Source organism: Equus caballus, chromosome 16, assembly GCF_041296265.1.
Source record: "Equus caballus isolate H_3958 breed thoroughbred chromosome 16, TB-T2T, whole genome shotgun sequence".
In the NCBI taxonomy this organism is placed as follows: domain Eukaryota; kingdom Metazoa; phylum Chordata; class Mammalia; order Perissodactyla; family Equidae; genus Equus; species Equus caballus.
Window position 1 is genome coordinate 95,623,498 of NC_091699.1, and position 8,298 is coordinate 95,631,795.

Sequence of the window (8,298 nt, forward strand, 5' to 3'; positions counted from 1 at the left end):
CAAAATGCATTAAATATGCGTATGAAACTAAAATGTGACTGGCAATTTACCATGCAATGTGTTACCCACTACCATATAATAGCTCGCTGACATCTTGGGAAGAAATAAGAAAACATTTACAAGGGGCATTTAATACCTCCCTGGCCAATGACATCACTGGGCTACAAGCTCGGTTAGAGAGGCAGTTACAAGAAGTACATAAAGTGTTCTCGCAACAAATATTTCAAGACATTGAAAATGGGTTACACTGGCTAGAGCCCTCCAATTGGTTCTCGGGCCTCAATTTACGCATATTTGTTAATGCTGGTGTGATTTTGATATTATCCATGTTAATAGTTTATGTTTTACGTCTGCTGTGCTCCCTGAAAAAACAACAAAGGCAACAAGAGCAAGCATTGGTTATGATGGGCCTTCTGGCCTCAGCACAACATGACGCCTTCCTTGCTTTAAAAAACCAAGAGGGGGAAATGTAGCCGCCCCTGACTCAGGAAGGGTTAATAATCACTGGAAAAGGCTTGCCAACAAACTGACCCAGAGGTGAGAAGGCTGGTTAGCCAATGACAGGTAAGACCTCCAGGGGGAGGCAAGCTAAGCCAGGCACGGTCGCCTGGGGACACAGATCGAGACATGATATCCAGAGCAGGAGGGCCCGTTACCTAGGAGGACTTGCATGCTCTGAGATAAAAAAAAACGAGCACAGCAATAACACGATAATACAAAAACAGAGGCCGAGGGAGGGCTCCTTGAGAAATCACTAAGAATTTTTGGCATCCGCTAATTACATTGTCCAGAACACCTGTGTATGTTTAACAAATGTAAACTATGTATATGTTGAAACGCTGGTTATAATAACCTCAGAGTGGCCATCAGCCCTCTCCACATCTATCCTGATGTGTACATTGGATTGCTACACTGAGAGAAGTGATGGTAGGGCATATCCAATTTCAAGGAGAAAATATTTAATGACTATTAAGTATGATGTTTCCTGTAAGTGTTTTTGTTTACATTCTTTTTCAAATTTAGGAAGTTCACTTCTGTTTCTAGTTTGCTAATTTGTTTCATCTTTATAGATGCTGAAAATTATCTGTAAACAATGTGCTTTTATGGAGATAATCATATGATTTTCTCCTTTAAGTCATTAATTTTGAGAATTGTACTAATAGGTGTTCTGATGTAGGACCTACCACACTCTGCTAGAATAAACTCAAGGTGATCATGATATATTACCCTTTTAATGTATTGTTCAATTTTTTTTGGTAGTATTTTAGTTTAGGATTTTGCATCTATGTTCATAAATGTGAGTGCCTGTAATTTTTACTTCTCAAACTGACCTTGTCAGGTTAAGAATCAAAGTATGTTAGCTTCTTAAAAATACAACTTTTACTATTTTTTGGAATTTTTTTTAGGACTGGCACTATTTCTTTTTAAAATATTTGTTAGAATTTGTTTTTGAAGTTGTTTGATCCTAGAGTGTGTGTATGTGTGTAACTAATAATAAAATTATCAGTCAATTTATTTCAGGGTAATAGGATATTCCTTACTTTTTATTTCTTCTTGTGTCAATTCTTTTTTCAATTAATCTTTCCATTTCATGTAAATTTAAATGTATTCCAGTAAAAGTGATCAAAGTAGCCCCCTCTTATCTGCAGGAGATACATTCCAAGACCCCCATGGAAGCCTGAAACTGAGGATAGTGCCAAAACCTATATATACACACATACCTATGATAAAGTTTGATTTATAAATTAGGCACAGTAAGAGATTAATAGTGCTTTGGGACCATTATTGAGCAAAATAAGGATTACTGAAACACAAGCACTGTGATGCCATGGCAGTCAATCTGATAACCAAGACGGCTACTAAGTGACTAACAGGTGGACAGGTGGTAGTGTAGACAGTGTGGACACATTGGACAGCATGATGACTCATGGTCTCAGGTAGGATGGAGCAGGACAGCACGAGATTTCATCACACTACTGGGAATGGCATACAATTCAAAACTTATGAATTGCTTATTTCCAGAATTTTTCCTTTATTATATTTGGACCACTGTTGACCACAGGTAACTGAAACCACAGAAGGTGAAACTGTGGATAAGTGGGGGTGGGCGGAGGGGGACACTACTCTATTGTGTTTTTAATATCTGCAAGATATTTAGTTATATTCTTTTTTCATTCCTTATATTGGTTTATTGTGATTTCCCTCTTTTTGCTCAGTCAGTCTCATCAGAGATTAATTAATTTTGTTACTTTTTTCAAGGAACTACATTTGTTGACTTTATTGATCCTATTGTGTTTGTTTTCAATTCATTTTTTATGTTCTCATCTTTCTCTTCTTTTCTCTCCCATTTCACCTTTCCTTTTACTTTTGAGACATTATTTTTCTTAATTACATGAAATGAGTGATTACTTGTTAATTTCAGTCATTTTTATATTATTTAATACTCTATCTTTTCCTCTGGATATTGATATAGATGTATTTCATAGAGCATAATATGTAATATTTTCATTATAATGCAGTTCCAAATATTTTCAAATTTCCAATATGATTTCTTCTTTGACACTTGAATTAATCAGAAGTATCTTAATTTCAGAACAGGTAGGATTTTCTAGTTATATTTTATTAGTAATTCAAAGCATAATGATAACTGTGGACAGAGGACATAATCAAAATAATTTGACTCCTCAACTTTTACTATGCATACAAATCATTAGGAATTCTTGTTAATGTGCATATTATTATTCAGGAAGTCTGCAGTAAGACCCATGATTCTCTATTTCTAACAAGGCCCAGATGCTACAAATGCTGCAAGTCCACAGCCTGTGCAATGACTAGCAGGAGTCAATATGCTGTCGCTCCTTTGACATTGTTTGAGACTTGGCTTATAACCCCATGTATACTTGATTTTAAAAAAAGTGTTTTGTATGTTTGAAAACAATGTACATTCTGCTGTTTTTTTATAGTCATTAGTTCAAATTTGTTAGCCATGTTATTCTAACAATTATTGAAAGAGGTTTGTAAAATTCTTCCATTTTTGCTATTAATTTGTCTATATTTGCTTTATTTCTATTAGTTTTGCTCTACGTATTTTCAGGCTATGTTATTAAGTGCATACAAATTCATAGTTTTTTTCATCTTCCAGGTGAATAGAATTATTAGGAATGTTGCACGTTAACTCTAGTAATAGTTTTTGCATCAAAGATTATTTAATCTGATGACAAAATAATTATACTAGTTAGTATTTTCATGACATACCTTTTTTCTTTCCATTTTATATATATTTATATGCAATACTTATATTTTATTGCATTTCCTTTACACAACTTATATTGGATTTTTAAATGGTCTCTAGTTTGGCATTGTGTGTCTTTTACTAAAAGTTTTAGTCCATTGACATTAAAATTTTTATTAATCTTTTAGGTTGAAGTTCACAATCTATTATTGTGCTTTCTGTTTGTCTCACTGGTATGATTTCTCTCCTCCACATTCTTTTAGAATATTGTTTTGTTATTCCATTTTCCTGTGATATCTTTTTATTTGTACATTCTTTTTAGAATTCTTACATTAGGTTACACTACAGATTAAAATAAAATTCATTAATTTATCAGTCTAATATCAATTATATCTCTATTGTCCTCTGGGACAATAGAAAATTGTTAGAACACTTTGATGTTTTGATCAATCCCTTGATGCATTGGCTGTTTTCTTTGTGTGTATCAATTTCTTTCTAATTTTTAATCTCACAGGACATAATCATTATTATTTTATAAAGTCAATGTTCATTTTGGTTTATCAATACATTTACAACTTTTTTCCTGCTCTTTATTTTGTCCTGCCTCCTTGATCTTTTATCGGGGATTGACGTTCTTCTATACTTGAAATATCTTATTTAAAGTCCCAAGTGTCAGTATGCTGGGTTGTGAATTCTCTTGAATTTTGTTTGTAAAGAAAAGTCCTCATTTTGTCCTCAGACTTGAAGAGTATATTTATATTAGCTTTTCTCACAATATTCTTGGTGTCTATTCTATTTTGTATGTTTTATCTTTTAATCTGTCTGTTCATTATTATGGATAATTTTTCTGATCTGTCTTCCAATTTGCTACATTGTTGCACTGCAGTTAATATATTAACAAACATCTACCTTGCAACACCAAGAGTGAACTCTAAAGGATACTATGCACTTTGGGTGATTATGATGTATGAAGGTAAGTTCATCAATTGAAACAAATGTACTATTCTGGTGGAAGATATTGATAATGGGTGAGGCTATGCATGTTTGGGGCAAGCGGTATATTGAAATTTCTTATCTTCCTCTCAATTTTGCTGTGAACCTAAAATTGTTCTAAAATATAAAGCGTTAAAAAAGTCCTACATTGAACATTTAATTTTTATGGTTAGTGTTTTCATTTTTTGAAGTTTTGTTTATTTTTCAAATCTCTCATATCATCTTTTATAGTTTCTCCTTCCATGAACATATTCTCAAGGTTTAAAATATATTTTTATTTATATTAAGTATATATAATACTTAATGTAGCATCAAGTCAAATGCCTACCAGCACAAGTCTGGTTTCCATCCATCACCATACAGTTGGCCCCCTCCCCCCATTTATCCCACTCCCTCAGTCCCCTCCCCTCTCGTAACCATTAATCTGTTCTCTGTATCTATGAGTTTGTTTTTGTTTTATTTTGTTTGTTTTGGGTTTTTAGAGTCCACATATGAGTGAAATCATGTGAAACTTGACTTTTGCTGTCTCACACTCTTCTTTATCAAGTTCTGAATTGTACACAAGAGGCTTGGAAGGACAGTGAATGTACCTTGCAAACTTTGGCTTTAGTGTCAAATACATTAGCCCTACATCTGTCAGAGATGTAATTTTGTCAGGGCAGGAATAGCTATCTGGATTTCTGATGGTGCCATGAGCTGAATATCTAAAGGCTTAGTTTTATAATTTTTTCTTTCAGTAAACTTTCCATTGTGATCAGTACTTAAACTCATTATTTTCACCAAAATATTTCTTCGCCACAGGGACTTGATGTCCCAAACAGGCATTTCTGTAGTCACCATAGTTCCGTAAGAAAAATACCAGCTTTCTATGTATCTCTATCAGAATAGATAAAGAAGGGAAAATTAGATGTGCAGAACCATTCGTACGGTTTGGGGATAAAAGGAAGATGCTATTAATCTCAGTTGCCTGCCGCACTGCAATGCTATTGTGTCTCTGAACATAAGATATTTCTTATGGAGACATCATGTAGTTGGTTCTTACTTTTCATTCAATATGACAATCTCTGCCTTTTTATTGGAAGACTTGGTCCTTTGTCAATGGAGTAGTTGATATCATTGGAATTATAGTTGCCATTTTGCTCTTTGTTTTCTAAATGGTTTGAGTCATTTTTCCCTCTGTTCCTTTTGAATGTCTTATTTTGTGTTACTAGTTAAAACTTCTATCAATTCTTTAAATATGTTTGAGTTATTTTCTTAGTGGTTGTTCTATGAATATGCACTTTTAATTTATCACAATCTACTTCTGATTAATACTGACTAAATTACAGTAAGATATGGAAACGTCACTGCAGAGTAACTCTATTTATCATCCCCTTTTCAGCTATCAGTGTTATATATTTTATATCTATATATGTAATAAACATAACATAGGAAAGAGAAAATAAGTACACACAGAAATAGGCTAAAAGCAAAAGGAAGGAAAAAGATATCCCATGAAAACAGTAACTATAAAAATAATGGATGTATCTAATAATATCAGAAAAAAATAGGCTTTAAAAGAAACATTGTTAGAGACATAGAAGGTCATCCACACAAAGTCTTTTCTGTTGGCCAATATGTTTATGATTTCCAGTGCTCCTCATTCCTTCTTGTGGATTTGAGTGACTGTGTTGTACCATTTCCATTCAATCTGAAGGATTTCCTTTAATATTCTTTGAAGGGCAAGTCTGAAAGCAACAAAGTCAGTCAGTTTCCATTTATCTAGTAATGACTATATTTTGCCTTCATTTTGAAGGATGGTTTTTCTGGATATAGAATTCTTGCTTGACAGTGTATTTCCCCCAGCACTTTGTATATGTCATTCTACTGTCCTCTGCCTGCATTATTTCTGGTGAAAAGACAGCATTCTCTTAGAGAATAGATTTTGTATTAGTATCACGTGTAATTAGGTGACTAATTGCTTTTTTTTGGAAGGCTTAAAATATGAAAAATTGCTATGCATTTTCAGTATATTTAATCACTTAATCCTCAAAAAAATCCTATGATCTAAAAAGCATTATGGTGATTCCAGTACACAGATGAAGAAAGCCAGAGAGATATTTAACTTACACAAAGTCACTCAATTAATCTGAAAGACAGAATTTAAACCTCATCTTCTGTCTCTGGAACCCTCATTCTTATTCACTCTGATAATTAATGATTGACTAGAAATCCAAAGATAGCAATTTTGCCCTTGAGACGTCATATTTTAATTTTATTAAGACAGCTTGACACCCTGCCATTCACTCCCATTTACATTCACTATATCACGTTTTCTCTCTAACTCCATGCTGACAGACTCGAGCTCACTTTTTCTATCCCCAATCACGCAGTTTCATCAGTACCACAGATTTATAACTATAGTTATAGCCACAACGAATTACCATGGAAGCTGAGAGTGTCATCATATATAAAGCCTTTAGCTTAAAACCAAACCAACATAGAGCTCTTACTTGGTTGACATGACAACAGAATCCAACAAGTGTCCCAGCTATCTGTTTTCATAGATCACAATTATACAAAACTGAAAAGAAAACAAAATGAGGATACTAGTTGGAATTGACAAACAAACTGATGGTTGTTTCCTTGAGCCGAAATCCTACAGTCACGTTTTTATATTTCCGCGGAATGGCAAATCTACAGTAATGAACGCTACAGTTATGTTTTTATATTCCCTTAACTAAAACTTTGCTCTTCATTGACATGCTCTGGAGAAAATCAATCCAACATTAAACTCATCATAGCTGCGGATCGGGCAGTAGCAGAGTCTGTCTCCACCAACTGCTCCTGATTTACTTGGAGACTCACGGTTGCCTGGAGAATTGCACCTCATGTATGTCAGCAATTTTTGTGAGTAAATTTTGAAATTGATGTGGTGAAATTCTTGTTGTTTGGCTTCTTCTCTTGTTCCAACTGCTTCAGAAGAATAGCTAAAAGTAACAAGCAAAGAAAGCCTGGCATGTACAACTGTGACAAATGGGCACACAAATGCATTACTCATTTGTATTGTCAGGGTCCAGACAGGAAATTGAAATCATGCAGTGTATCAAACAGAGGGAATTTGATACAGATCATTATCTACAAAAGCATTAGAAGTTTAAAAAAACAAATCGCAGAGATTGGTAGCTGCCAGAAGCAGCGAGCACTCCTAGGGCCAGGTGAACAAAGGAAGAGGTAGTGATCAGAACCCACGTGTGCAGAAGGGCTGTTGCGCTTCTTGGGGCTCAGACCCCCCAGGGATGCCGCATGGCCCATGTGGAGACTGCAGGAGCTTGGCCCTTCAGCAGGCAGGGGTCTGGCTCTCGCTGGGAGTTCAGGAAGATGCTGCAGCAAGTATGTCTCTGGCTGTTAGAAGGCTGCCAAGAGAAACCAGAAGTAGGAAGAGGAATCCCTTTTCCTCTTTCCCAACTGCCAGTCTCCTGCTCGTGCTTACCATTGGCTGAAACTCACCAGCATCCAGAGGACAAGGAGGTTTGGAAACAGTCTGTAGAAGACCAACCCTAGCATTACAGAGAAGAATACAGAAAGGCGGGCTAGAATCAGAGACACTGTAAGGATATTGCTAACCGACATAAAATTAAATTAAATATAAAATATTTCCAGAAATTAAACACAAACTGAAACTAATGAACCTGACCACATATTCCATTGGTAACATTACACAAAGAATGAATTTCTAGTGACTTTATTGAGTGCTTGAGTCAAGTAGATGAATTTAAGGTAGAAAGTTCTGTAAGTAAATTTTCATGGTGATTTTACTAATTGCAATAGTGTTACTATTGATATTTTGAGACAATTTCTTATATTTCAGGTAAAGCAAATATGAAATAATATCGGCAATAAAATTTTAGGATAATAAAGATATATAGCTAATGCAAGTCCAGACTGGCTGGTTCCAAAGAGAATATAGGATGAGGAAAGATATAATTCCACATTTAAGAAATAGATTCTCCATTAGTAATAAGAAACTATTATGGTAGAGGTAGATAATTAGCTGTATGCCTTTGGTGAGCTAATTAACCTTTCTGTGCAAC